This window comes from Pavona decussata, unplaced genomic scaffold (genome assembly GCF_977016875.1).
Source record: "Pavona decussata unplaced genomic scaffold, jaPavDecu1.1 SCAFFOLD_87, whole genome shotgun sequence".
NCBI classification, from domain to species: Eukaryota; Metazoa; Cnidaria; class Anthozoa; order Scleractinia; family Agariciidae; genus Pavona; species Pavona decussata.
This window is the reverse complement of record NW_028145504.1, coordinates 2414159-2429140: the sequence shown is the minus strand read 5'-3', so window position 1 is coordinate 2429140 and position 14982 is coordinate 2414159. Positions and strand designations below refer to the sequence as shown.

At 36.5% G+C, this 14982-nt stretch overlaps 2 long non-coding RNA genes across 2 annotated transcripts; one reads left to right on the top strand and one right to left on the bottom strand.

Annotated features, from left to right (window-relative positions):
* Nucleotides 1-414: 414 nt before the first annotated feature.
* LOC146474752 (uncharacterized) lies at nucleotides 415-3539 on the top strand. The gene is made up of 2 exons (XR_014866008.1): nucleotides 415-724; nucleotides 1770-3539. It is a non-coding gene; the product is annotated as an uncharacterized LOC146474752 (long non-coding RNA).
* A 17-nt stretch (nucleotides 3540-3556) lies between these two features.
* Nucleotides 3557-6203, bottom strand: LOC146474751 (uncharacterized). The gene is made up of 2 exons (XR_014866007.1): nucleotides 5863-6203; nucleotides 3557-3929 (listed from the first exon to the last, which is right to left on the bottom strand). It is a non-coding gene; the product is annotated as an uncharacterized LOC146474751 (long non-coding RNA).
* Nucleotides 6204-14982: the final 8779 nt, after the last annotated feature.

The following is a 14982-nucleotide window of genomic DNA, read 5'->3' as shown; positions in this document are numbered from 1 at the left end:
GTAGCGTAGGCAAAAGTTGTTTGCCACGTGACAAAATACTCCACGATTCGCAGAGTATTTTTGCGGCGTGTTCAACGGCCTTCTCCGCGCCGCAATTTTAAAATTGTCAATTTCTTCTTAATTAAAAAAAATTCCATATAGTAGCTTCTACAAGCAATACAAATTGTACCTTTTAAATACCTAATGAGTATTTGATTTCTATGTCCTCACTATTAATTATCATTTCTATTGTTTTTTATGTAAAACTTGTAGTATGATTTTATGCACTCTTAAGAGCAATTCTCCAGGAAAGTGAAGCAAAGTTGGAAATGAAAATTTTTAACCCCCTTCACCCCCTTCATTTTTGGTTGAGAAAAGATAACATCGGCCTAAGGGAGGTGACGTCATCGGGGTATTCTTCGGAGCAGCCACGAACCGAGATCCGATTATACCGGAAATTGACCTGCACTTACTCTCTTTCAGTAGTAATGGCGGACGACGTCGGGGAAATAAAGACTTCGACCGTTTGTTAGGATTCGTTATGGTAGAATACAGAGTTCTTTCTACTTTCGTTTCTCGGCGTCTGAACACTAACCTCAAGGATTTCACGTTCGATTTGTGGAAGAAACGTGGAACTATGAAAACAGTCAAGATTTGCTCAGGTAACATCGGCCTACGGGAGGTTAACATCGACCTAAAGGAGGTTAACATCGGCCTACGGGAGGTTAACATCGACCTAAGGGAGGTACGTTTTATAGCACCACGTTTGTATCGTATTTGTTATACCGGCACAATCGTACACATGGAAAGCTTATTTGCAAGCATTAAAACTTACAATCTTGCAGGAGCTTTTCTAATCATTGACCTGAGTGTCATTTCATTTATTGCCAACTCATAACATCCACCTACAGGAGGTTAACATCTACCTAAGGGAGGTACAGTGGCTCGCAGTGTACATTTTATAACTTATGTATCATAAAAGTCAATTCATAGGCATAGAAGCTTACTCTCTAGGAGGGAAACATGGGATCATAAGGAGCTTTTCTATCATTGACTTGAATTTCATAAATATTTTCATTTTTACCAACTCATAACATCCGCCTATAGTAGGTAAACATCTACCTAAGGGAGGTTATGGTATTATAATAAGGAAGGATGGACTTGAAGAAAGCTTACGAATCTTAAGAGGCTTTTGCATTTCGTGTACATGCCGTTTTAGAATAAATTTATTTATAAAGAATTATTATTATCATTATTATTATTATTATTATTATTATTATTATTATTATTTGAAAAGCCTTTTAATCTCACTAGAATGAGATTAATGAGAGTTTTCTCATTTTTGTATTTACACTCATAACATGGAATATTATTATTATTATCAATATTATTTTTTGGCAACACACTGACCTATGCTGGGCCATTTATATTCACCTAATGAAACAATTTTACAGCCATAAAGATTTGCTGTGAGAGGTGTTATGGGTTTAAATAGAAAAAATGCAGGTGCATTAAAATAGCATAATAGCTGTTATGATGATTAAAGGCAATTGTTTTCTTGTTGTTGTCGTTTTTTCTTGGTTGACCCCATCAACCTGTAATTTCCACATTAAATTTTGCTAGAAGTGACTGTTTATGACTGTTGAAATGATAGATCATTTTTAAAAATATAACCCTTAATATGTCAGAATTTATTTTAATTTAATTTGTGATCACTTACAAGAGGTTTGACTGTTTGACTGCTTACTACAGTACATTAACAATATTGGTTTTATTTTATTTCTTTTCAGAATGCAATACTTAAACTGTGCAGACCGCTGAAGAAACTGCTACTTCAAAGACACCTATGACTCATCAATTCCTCAAAAGACATCGTGTACAGATGTTGTTGAACTGTTATTGTCAGGTTTGACCTCTCGTCATGTGGCAAAATTATGTAAAATTTGATATTCAAGTTTGTAGGGTTAATTGACGGAGGATCTCCCATATAATGATGGATTGGATGCAAATGGTCATAATTTTGTTCCTCTCTGGCAGGAAATTGTGTAGATTGGTATATATGTACCACTTAGAGTGCAAAGATACAAAATGACCAACATTTTTAAGTAATGTTTAATTGGAAGAAAGATTCTTAGTCCTTTCTAGAACTTAAGGACGGTGCCTACTATTGTTACTGCGCATACGTTCTGTGCATCTGGAGATACTCGGGTTTCCTATGGGTGGTGCGTACTATTACAGGGATATTTTTGTGCACTTTAAAACTATGCAGAGAAAGCAGAACTTAGCAAGTGATTTTGGTATCCAAAAAGAAAATTGGGGGGAAATCATGCATTTTTCAGAGATAATAAAGCTTCAATTTGGAGAAAAGCGCCATACACTGTACATTGCTTTGTATTTTGCTGCTTTTTAGAATAATATTGTTGCTTGGTTATCTCTAAAATGTGCGTGGTTACCCCCAATTTCCTTAAATTTGGCTTTCAATACCTGCTACCAAGATCTGCTTTTCCCGCATAGTGATAAACCGTGCAAAAATACTTCGCTATTAGTAGGCACCGTCCTTAAGCAGTTGTGAAAAAAAATCCCAAAAAAATAACTGAGGGTCTTTCTTCTACTTAATCTTTCACCTGATATTGAAATGTATCTTTCAAATATCCATATTCAATTACAGTTATGGTTGCTAACCTTTATGGCTATTGAGTCAAAAAGATATGACATAAAGAGCTATTATTTTGTAAGTCAACAAATCTGTACCTCAAGTAAAGGTCAAAATGAAATTGAGCCATACCATGAACCTTTGAGTGTGCTTTTCAAAAGATCCAAATGACCACCCCTAAATGTTTTCATTTTCATGTTTTAAGCTCATGATGTGTCATTTGTTATCAAGTAAGCTCTATGCTTCTAAATATGGGTGGAACTTTGTCATGAGTTGGAGAACAAGTCAAATTTGAACAAAAAATAAATGCCTTGCCCCCCCCCCCCCCCCCCCCCTCCCACATGGCATTTGACCATGTGCCATGCCTGGGAAGAAGGGAATTGAATTTGGCTGGGGTAGAGAAATTGAACTGAATTTACACTGTGCCTTTGGCATTGGAGAATTTGGACTTTTCTCCTTTTTTTTCCTTCTGTTTGAATACAATAATTATTGAACAACTGAGACAATATAATATATAATGCTCTTTATTCATAATGATAGTACAAGAGAGTGCATGGTAATAAGTAATACCTGTAAATCGATATTGAGATGCCGAAGCCGGGGGCTTATATGGCACAATTCATACAGGAGATTGGTCAAAATGGTGCAATTACTTTACAGTTTACAAATAAATAAATAAATAAATAAATACATAGATAAATATTAATGTTAATAATAGTGGTGATAATAATAATAATAATAATAATAATAATAATAATAATAACTTAAATGAAAAAAAATTAAATAAATAACAAATAAAATATTAAATTAAGCTAAGTTGTGTATACGAGAGTTTAAAAGGACATGAATTCACAATTTTATTGGAAGTAATCTCCAAGTTTTTGTCTACAATTCGAGATAGTAAGTGAATTACAGTACCTAAATCAAGAGGGTTGTCATTCCAAATTTGAGGGCCTTGTGCATGAAGTGCAAAAGCCCCTTAAAATTCATAAGCTTTCTTCAAGTCAATTCTTCCCTATTATAATACATACTTGCATGGTGCTATAAACATCATGACCTCCCTCAGGTAGATGTTTACCTCCTGTATACGCAGGTGGAATTGTTATCACTTGGTAAAAATAAAATGAAATTCAAGTCAATGATAAAAAAGCTCCTTATGATCCCAAGTTTCCCTGCTGAAGAGTAAGCTTCTATGCGTATGAATTGAGTACACAATGTCTTTTGTGGAATTAATGAGTCATAGGTGTCTTTGAAGTAGCTGTTTCTTCAGCGGTCTGTGCAGTTTAAGTATTGCATTCTGAAAAGAAAGAAAATAAAACCAATATTGTTAATGTACTGTAGTAAGCAATGAGAGAGTAATGTACAATCGTCTTTTAAGGTTTCTTAATAATCATAACATTCTCTCTGACAATCAGTATGGTTTTCGCAAGCATCACTCCACGGCTAGCGCTTATGCTCTTACTTGTTTATATGACAAAATCTCTTCCGCCATTGACAATAAGGAATGCACAGTTGGTATTTTTATAGACTTGTCCAAGGCCTTTGACACCATTGATCATAACATTTTGATTTCAAAATTAGAGCATTATGGTGTTCGTTGCACTTCACTTAGAGGGTTTGAAAGCTATCTAAGCAATAGACAACAATATGTGGAATTTAATGGTGTCAGTTCGGAGTCTTGCGAAATTAAGTGTGGAGTGCCTCAGGGTTCTCTACTAGGTCCCCTACTCTTTCTACTCTATATAAATGATCTGTGTAACATGTCAAAGGTCATGGATTTTATTTTTTTTGCAGATGATACAAACATATTTTTCTCCCACAAAGATTTTAACTTGCTTCCTGGAATCTTGAATTCTGAAATGCTTAAATTAACTCAATGGTGTCGAGCAAAGAAGCTGTCCATTAACTTTAAAAAATCAAATTTTATGGTTTTTAGACCACCCCAAAGGAGGAAAACACTTGATATATCTGTTCAAATTGACAACAATGCAATTGAACGTGTGAAAGAGACAGTATTTTTGGGTGTTATCCTCAATGAGCATTTGTCATGGAAGCCTCACATTCTTAGTGTTTCTAGAAAAATATCAAAATCAATAGGTATTATTTATAAGTCTAGTTTTTGCCTTCCCAAAACCTCCTTACGCTCCTTCTTTTAAAAAAAATTAATTGGAATTTTCATTCAGTACCATTAACTTCTATGGTTTATCCTATAGTTCCAGGACGCCTATAGTTAATTTAAGCCCCAGGCTTCTATACAGGCTTCCTAGCCTTTAACACATTTCATCTTGTAAATAGTTTAGTAGGAATATTGTGTATCATCTTTAATGTATTTATGTTGTATTTTTTGGTTAATGGCAAATAAAAAATGAAGCAGTCAAACAGTCAAACCTCTTGTAAGTCAGATCACAAATTAAATTAAAATAAATTCTGACATAAATTAAGGGTTATATTTTTTAAAAATGATCTATCATTTCTACAGTCATAAACAGTCACTTCTAGCAAAATTTAATGTGGAAATTACAGGTTGATGGGGTCAACCAAGAAAAAAATGACAACAACAACAAGAGAACAATTGCCTTTCACTGTATTCCATGTTATGAGTGTAAATAAAAAAATGAGAAAACTCTCATTTATCTCATTCTAGTGAGATTAAAAGGCTTTTCAAATAATAATAATAATAATAATAATAATAATAATAATAATAATAATAATTATTATTATTATTATTATTATTATTATTTATTAATAAATTTATTCTAAAATGGCATGTACAAGAAATGCAAAAGCCCCTTAAGATTCCTAAGCTTTCTTCAAGTCCATCCTTCCTTATTACAATACCATAACCTCCCTTAGGTAGATGTTTACCTCCTATAGGCGGATGTTATGAGTTGGTAAAAATGAAAATATTTATGAAATTCAAGTCAATGATAGAAAAGCTCCTTATGATCCAAAGTTTCCCTGCTAGAGAGTAAGCTTCTATGCCTATGAATTGACTTTTATAATACATAAGTTATAAAATGTACACTGCGAGCCACTGTACCTCCCTTAGGTAGATGTTAACCTCCTGTAGGTGGATGTTATGAGTTGGCAATAAATGAAATGACACTCAGGTCAATGATTAGAAAAGCTCCTGCAAGATTGTAAGTTTTAATGCTTGCAAATAAGCTTTCCATGTGTACGATTGTGCCGGTATAACACATACGATACAAACGTGGTGCTATAAAACGTACCTCCCTTAGGTCGATGTTAACCTCCCGTAGGCCGATGTTAACCTCCTTTAGGTCGATGTTAACCTCCCGTAGGCCGATGTTACCTGAGCAAATCTTGACTGTTTTCATAGTTCCACGTTTCTTCCACAAATCGAACGTAAAATCCTTGAGGTTAGTGTTCAGACGCCGAGAAACGAAAGTAGAAAGAACTCTGTATTCTACCATAACGAATCCTAACAAACGTTCGAAGTCTTTATTTCCCCGACGTCGTCCGCCATTACTACTGAAAGAGAGTGAGTGCAGGTCAATTTCCGGTATAATCGGATCTCGGTTCGTGGCTGCTCCGAAGAATACCCCGATGACGTCACCTCCCTTAGGCCGATGTTATCTTTTCTCAACCTTCATTTTTTGTGTGGAGGTACGTTACCTGGAGGGATGAACAAAAACAGCCATATTTGGATCGGCAGGTGCGTCGTTGCCATGGAAACCGCACTTGATCACGTCGGCCTGAGATCTATGTTTTGACCGAAAAATTCACTCTCAAATAGTAGAAATAAACGAGTCTGGTTCTCGAGTACATGTGAACCAATTCAAATGAAATTCATACAGATGGTAGAACCACTCTCCCAGTTTATAAAATTTGCTGTTAGAGTATTTTGGGTTCTATAATCAGGAAGACCTTGGTCGTATTACTATGTTGCCTGTCAGCCATTTTGACAAGAAGGAAAAACAAGCACAACCATATTCGTTATTTCTCCGAAAGTACTCTTTCCACATAAACCAAATTAGCAGCAGGGCTTACATAGATATTGAAGTTTATAAATATTATAAAATCTATTTGGGGAAAATTATATTCTGGCCATGGGTGTTGAAGACATCCGAGGCAAGTTGCAAAAAATTGCAAAATTGGAAATGTTGAGGTCTCCAGTATTTGGTTCAAACAGGCTTTAGATAGAGAATATCAGCTTCAGAGGTTTTTTCATTCATCTTATCTGTTATCTACATTTGATTGATTAGGTTTTGGCCAATGAATTTGATGAAATATAAATTAAAACAAAGCCTACCTTGCAACTTTTGGAAATTTCTTCCGGATGCTTTTGTCGTATAGGATGGGTCTCTCCTCAGTTCGCTCGCTCCATTTTCTTGACCATATCTTGCACAGACTCTAGCGGAAAGGACAAATCTAACTGCCTAGCCTCGCCGAACATCTACTTTTAGACCAAAGATGATGATGCATTAACCCGAATAAAGAACAGTCGAACAGGTCAAACACAGTCGTGTGTCGAGTATCGAAATAATTCATCGATACAATCCATCCAGCAAGTTAAATAGATGCATCAAGATCACAGCTCTGAGCAAATGCATGTCTGCGACGATTCTGAATAACGTCTTCGGCTAAATCGAGCCGTACATTCCGTGGTGCATGGTTGAGAAGCGAAGAAATCGTTGTTTACGACCTGTTGACGACCAAACGTATGTAGACCGGAAATGCGAGTAGCAAAACTGCTGACCGGATGTAGTTTTAAATGCGATATACGCGCTTTTTGGTTGTTTGTTTGTTTTTGTAGCTTCGGCTAATTGTTGCAATGGCATTATCTCTTCTTTAGATATTTTTGGTACAATATATCATTGATAGGGGGGTAAAAGGACGACTTTTGATCCGCTTTTATGACTGTTTTACAGTGGTGAATAAAGAGGACAAAATAAAAGAGCTTCACTAGTCGTTTTACGCAACCACATAAGCCGCCCATGTTTCCTGGGTTTGTTTGTTTGTTTATTTTTAATTCATTGCTTATTGGATGTTAAGGATGGCCTGCATGTAAGATACGTCGCTGATCTGGGACATTAGCGTACACATTAGAAGTTACGAAGTTGGAATTTTTGACCCACCTCTCCTCCAGAAATAAATAAGTCCTCTTCAAGCCGATAAATTTTCACATTCAGTACCTAATACCTGCCCAAATTTTGGCATTCTTTCTGTTTATTTATTTATTTATTTATTTATTTATTTATTTATTTATTTATTTATTTATTTATTTATTTATTTATTTATTTATTTTTTGCTGCTGTTTTTTTTTGGTGGGGAGAGGGCTGACCGGACGTAAATTTGTGCCGTCGATCAAAACACTGTAAGGGAAATTTGCATATCGTCGTGCGAAGGAAAATATCCTGGTCGGGACAATGGAAAGTTGGTCTCTTTCAAATCCCAAAAGGGACGTTTCGGTTTGTGAGTGCAGTGGAAACAATATAAAACTCAGTCAATGTCAAAGGGATATTTCCAGGCACGTGTAAGCCTAGGGACTTAGTATAAACCGTGATGAAATCCGCGACGAAATGGATCTTATTCTTTGCCGTGCAGGTAAATAATTGTAAGATTTCACGCGCCAATTTTTCATTCTCTCGTCACGAATAGTTTATCATGACTGAATTTGTAATTGCATTTTCACAGTCTAAAGAGCAATCTTTTTGGGGGGAGGGGGGTGGGGGTGCGGCTATTATGATCATGCGTTCAATTTTCACCCAAGCTTCAGTTCAGCTTCATTTCCTTTGTTTTTGTTTTATTCGGCTATTCTGTTTTTTTTTTGGGGGGCTTTCTTCACCATTGCCATTGTAAAACAACCCCATTACAAGAGGATCCATCCTGCCATACGGTCCGCGCGTCTGAAATTTAAATCAACCAATCAGATTTCAGCAACGGGTCAAAACTGAGTTTTCATACGTCATTGATATCTGCGCTCTGTGATTGGTTGTGTCAAGCAAGAGAAATTACATGAAGTGCTTATTGAAAACGCAAGAAAAATATTTAGCATGGCCTGAAGTGTTGTTTTCTGTTTCGTCCTTTTGATTTTACCAAGTTCACGACGTAGCATGGCGACTATAAGTATTGTTCGATTTACTGCGTCGTTTTGTTTTCGGTTGAATGACCAGTATATAGTGATCTTAGCCGCGTGAGGTTCACAGTTAAGACTCCGACGCTTTGGCCGACTGTACTCGTCGTACAATTTATGGACAGCTTTTGTTTACATTCTGGTTGTGAAATATGCTTTTCAAATTGTTCTTACATTTCGGAGAGACTGATCTCGCAAGGTGGGGATTGCAGTGTTTAGGGATACAAATTCCCGACCTGTTTCTCTGCCAGGTAACAACGAGTATAAATCTCTGAGAGTTTTCCACGTCCTCTGCCTGCAATCCTCAGTGAATCCTCCTGCAGCGCTTGTATTTTAAAGCTCAAAAAGACACTTGAAGTGTGCGGCTATTGTCAGTGTCTGTAAAATGTTGAAACGCAGCCCAGCAATAGCTCGGAACGGAAAAAGAAGGCTATATCGATCAACGGTGGACTGGACTCTTCGCTCACCGACCAACATATGTGATTTCATTATAATTTAAGGTGGCCGAACACAGTTTTCCAGTATACAGGCGTTAGTAAACATTGTTTGAAAACTACGTACTTATGAGTACCCGAAATTAGCATGATCCAAGATTAACTACGAAGGAATAAATTTTGATACTTCTTGTTGAGCAAGCTGCCGTTGCCATGGCAACGTAGCAAGCTATTAACCGTCCACAAATAACGGTTTTCCTTAATTTTTAGAAAATGCACTTGTTAGATTTTTTCCATTTTTTGTATCCAGAAAAACTCACAAAATACTGACATATTGATGCTGCTTTCATGTAATTTTAACAGAGAGATCTCCTGTAAAATGTTGGTTTTGCATTTTAATTATTTTTGAAGATACCCTCTGTTACATTTCGGTTTTTGTTTGTAGGCAAGTTACGCTTTTAGAGAACTACTGTTTTGTCCAATTTCACGAAATTCTAACGAGCGGTTCCTTAGAAAACTGTTCATTTCCATTAAAACAACCAGTCACAATTTTTTGGTCGAGTGCGCATGCGTGGCTTTTAATTAGGTTTTTTCAGCAAAGATGAAAAGCGTGCAAAAAGGCTTCGCTCTTCGTGAAGTCACTTTCTTTGTTCGGTGATAAATGAAGAAGAATTCAAAAACGAGAAACTGAGTTATTTTAAGAGCAAAACTCACCTTTGTGATCCATTTGGTATAAAATCGAGGGATCGATAATATTTTGCTTACCACAACCCTAGTGCTCGCTTAATAGCATCACTAACAGAATCTGTAAAGCGTGCGCAAACTGTGTTCGGCCACCTTAAATAATATCATTAATTAACTTACTAACTTTATGGCTAGTTTTATTGTCATCTATTGTCCCTACATTTTTTGTTTTGGTAATTGGTGATCTGTCTCAGTATGAGGTGCTTTTACCCTAAAATTTTACAGATTATTCTTATGGCTATTTTAGATATTTTTACTTTTTATTTACCGATTTGTGCCATTAAATTGTTATAAATAAAGAAATTATATAAATTGAATAACATTGGTAAATGTATTGCCAGCCATATCCATCACCCCTTAGACAGGGTGCGTGGGTGGGAGAGTGTCAAATGTTAAATGTCTTTAAGGACGGTGCCTACTATTGTAACTGCGCAAACAATAGTAGGCACTGAGATACTAGGGTTTCCCTTGGGTAGTGCTCACTAATACAGGAATATTTTTGCGCAGTTTAAAACTATGTGGAGAAAACAGAACTTAGCAAGTGCTCTTGGTATCCCATTGCATTTAAAATAAAACGTTTGCAATTGGTGGAACCCCAAACATGAGGCTGAAAGGGGGGAAATAGACCCCCCCTCCCCCACCCACATTTGAGCTAGAGTAAGAATTTACGGATGCCAAACATCAGACATTTTTATAAATCAAGTTAGTGAATGCCATGAGCAAGAGGTGGAAGGTACAATGAAGGGTGAGTTTTAGATAGGGTAACAAAGAAATAGCAAAAGTAAAAAGCCAGACAAAATATGAGAAGGAAATGCACGCCTGTGAAAATTCAATTTTTATTAACCGATTGAATAATGAAATAATTCCCTGAATAACCTATTAATTTTTTTATTATTGTTATTTTTTCTTGGTTCTTGTTGACTTTGTTTTCAGGGTGTTTTTTCTCTTTCTTAGTTATATGGAGCAGGTGTCAATTTGGACCAAGCCCTGTTACTTCCCCCTGCCATACCCCTTCTTCTTTTGTACGTTGTCGTTGTTGTTGTTTTCTTATATTTTGTTGGCTTCTGTGGCAATTCAATAAAAATAAGCAAAACTAAATATGAGAAGAATGACTTTGGCAATTACAAGAGACTCGAAACAGTAGATGCAACACAGTAAATAGCCAAACATAACTAGATCCCATGTGATTGATAACATCTACAGTATATTTATTGAATGAGGGATGGTAAACAGGAGCATGTGGAGAAAGCTACAATCAGTTGGGAGGCCGATAATGAGGTTGATGGGAATACTGGCTATGAGATGAATGTGTTAGCTGTCATAGCTGTTTCTAAGTAGCTTTTGTGGATAAGTTCTGAAGGATATATCCTTGCAAAGTTCCATCAAGGACCTTTCTGAAAACCATGTTAAGTGACTGGAAGCTTCCTAACAAACAAAACAAATTATTAATAATTATTATTATTATTATTATTATTATTATTATTATTATTATTATTATTATTATTATTATTATTATTGTTATTATTATTGGGTATCATGATGTAGCCATTGTCAGAAATTTGGCATTAGCTCGTCACATCCACAATTATAGTTTGGGTTGTTCCTTGTGCATTGAGTTTCAAACATGATAAAAAATAATGAAGTGCCAAGAGTTGCCTCGACATGTAAGATTGATAACAATAATTATTGCTGAACACTTATACTAATATCAGTTAACATAATATGGTTTTCTTTAGTGTTTGCTTTAATAATGAGGAACAACAAAAACCGTTCAAAAACTCTGGGTCAAGAGGAACATATAATAATTGATGGGATTTAGAATTTTTAAATTTATTATTCTTGATTTCTGAACAATCTGCAGTTTTATGAAGTCTACTTGTCTGACAGGTGTGTAAAGTGTTAATAGTAAGGGAAATAATGCGAATTTGGGGCTTAAACTTATTACTGTTTTGAATCAGGGTTTGGATTATCTCATAAATCTGAATAACAAGAACAGGAATCACGTCTAAATTTATAGGTGAAATGTCTAAATGTAAATAGGTGAAATTTTAACAACTATAGTTAGCTACTAATTAACTACTAACTAGCAATAGAGTGATTTGAAAGTCTGGCCCGCCTAGATTAGCACTCGCTACCTGCGGGCCAGTTCACTACCTCGTTCTTCTTGGTTGGATTTTTGAATCTGAACTTGAAACTCAGAGCAAGAGGTAGATATTTATAATATTTTAGCAAATATTAGAGGTACATGTTGCGCGAACTCAGTTCCAGTACTAGTTCCCAAATCTGGCCTGGAAATGTCTGTTGTGAGACTCAGATTCTCAGCTAAAAAAGATACTGACGGCTTACTCGCTGATAACTCACAACAAGCTCGGGGCGGTGATTCGAAAAAAGTGAGTAATGACTGCTATCAACCAATGATTACAACCAAATGAAAAATAGAAATTGAAACTTTTTCGCGGATACATCATAAAGCCGCAAGCTAAATTTAATAAAAATCACGCGTATACAGTCGTGTGAATAATTTTATTCTGTATACTTGTATACATATTTATTAATTTATTTAGTGCTATATTTTATATTTAAACGCATAGAATAGCGCAAACTGTTTAAGGAGTACCTCACTTAAAAGCACTGCCCGCGTCGGACGGCCGCGGTTGTCAAGGTTTTTCGCTCTCCTTCTTTTTAACGCTGTGAGGTGTTATTCACTAAGTGAAGCTAAGTGGCTGTGTGATAGTTCCAGAATGCTGGGGAAAGGTATCTAGTGGTTTCCCGTTTGCTTTAGGTTGGAGAAATAGGCCATTTTCGAGAACTCTAGAGCGACTAGAGCGGTGATAAACAACAAATTCGATAGTATTGTCATTTAGTCCACAGTGAAGTGTCACTTGCTGATGACGTAGGATAACCAGTTTTGACTGCCGCTCGTACTGCGGGCTCAAGCTCCGTATGGCAGGATATCATTACAAATACATCCGTTGTTACATCCCATTACATTGTGTTACATCCGGTCAGCAGTCGTGCTTCTCGGACTTCCGGCCTATGCGTTCAGGTTATTTACCATTCTTGGCTTGTCGACTATCGCAATAGAGACTTTAAGCATCGACGACGGGAACGGCAACGGCGACGTGAGATTGTGAGGGAAAACCCAAATGTCACATTGCGCATGTCTGGCGGGAAATATCTAGACGTTCTGCTCCGGGGCCCGACGTGAGAAAGCTTCGTTTGGCGTTGCTCGAAAACGTGAGTAACATTTCACATATTTTACCTCCGTTTCGCCCCGAAAAAATGATATTTTTAATATTGCTTGGCACTTAAGGCAACCGTAGGAAAAGTACGCGTTGAGTTTTTGTTTTATTCTTTCCGAAACTATAATAACTTCATCAGTCGGCTGTTACAAAACAGAAAGCTAGTGAGACTAGTGACGATGCCTGCAAAATTAGAAATGACTTGCGAGTCTGACACTAATTATCGATGTTTCTCTCTAACATCAGTGTAACATTACTTTTTCTTATTCAAAACAAGACAAACTAGAACTTTTAATTTACATTTAAGCTGGAGAAAAATAAACAGTCTATGTTGCTCAAAAATAGCATCCAAACCACAAACCACTGTGTCATATCGTAGGTTTCAGTTCAAATTTTTAGATGTAAAGATTACGAAATTCTCACGCGTACTCGCACTGCTAAAGCGTTTCTTGAAATCCCAGCCTTCGATGCAGAACATTTGAAGTAAATTAATGTTAATCTAGTTGCTATTTCTAGTTATATCGGTGATTTTTATTACGACCTAAAAATATATCAAATGGTCTGAATTGTTTATACATCGGAAAACTGCAACTGCGACAAACACGTTCTCGTTAACAGCAGTAAAAATTATTCATCGGCTATTTCATTATTAAAATCGATTTCTGACTTTTTTTTACGAAGACTCGATGGGTGCTTTCAATTCGACGAAAAATTACAAAAATTTCGGGTGGGAATCGAATGGAACAGCATCTTTTCCGCAAAAGATTTTCGAAAATGTAGGACAACCTTTTTGAACAGCTGTTCCCGAAAAGTGGAAACCGACCGAGCATAAGCCCGTTCCATTCGAGAACGAAATTTCCGAAAATTCAAATCGAAAAGTTTTGGTGAATGGAAAGCGCTCATCGTATTTAATCCTCTTCGAGGGAAGTTGTCGTCCTATTGCGCCTGCTTAACTGCTTCCAATTTCGCGACGCAACCGCGTCCTCTCCTCAGTCTTTCCTCGGTTTCTCCGTCGCCGTTGCCGTTCCCGTCGTCGATGCTTAAAGTCTCTAATATTAGCCAAAGACGTTACTTTGGATTGTTCAAAGGCATGCATTTGCTTTGTACATCGATCTCGACACATTTACTTTACTTCCTGGCTGAATAATATTGATGAATTTAGGTGCTCGACGGCAGAAATCGCAAGCATTACGACCATGTTTTGGACTTTGTCAACTATTCTTTGTCAAGTGTATGCGGGCTACTTGTATCATCATCTCTGGTCTGAAACACAGCAAACCGGATATTCGATGGAAGTAACTGTTAGTCTGCGCTAGATTTGGTCAAAAAGACGGAACGTGCGAAGGAGAGATACTGGAGAGAACCACGCGACGGAAGCATCCTGTAGAAATTCCCAAAACCCTCAGGTTTTGTATCAATTTATATTTCATCAAATTTGTTGGCCAAAACCTTATTTACTAAATGTAGGTAGCAGACAAGATGATAAAAGATACTTTTGAAGCTGATTTTCTCTCTCTAAAGCCTGTTTGAGCTAAATACTAGAGCTCTCAAAATTACCAATTTTGCAATTTTTTGCAATTTGTCCCAGGTGTCTTCAGCACCCATGGCCAGAGTATAGTTTTCCCCAAATTGATTTTATGATATTTAGAAACGTCAATATCTATGTAATCTCTGCTGCTAATTTGGTTTATGTGGAAAGAGTACTTTCGGAGAAATAACGAACATCGTTGTGCTTGTTTTTCCTGCTTGTCTAAATGGCTGACAGGGAACATAGTAGGACGAGCATTTTCTTCTTGTTTATAAAACCCAAATTATTGTAACGGCGAATTTTAT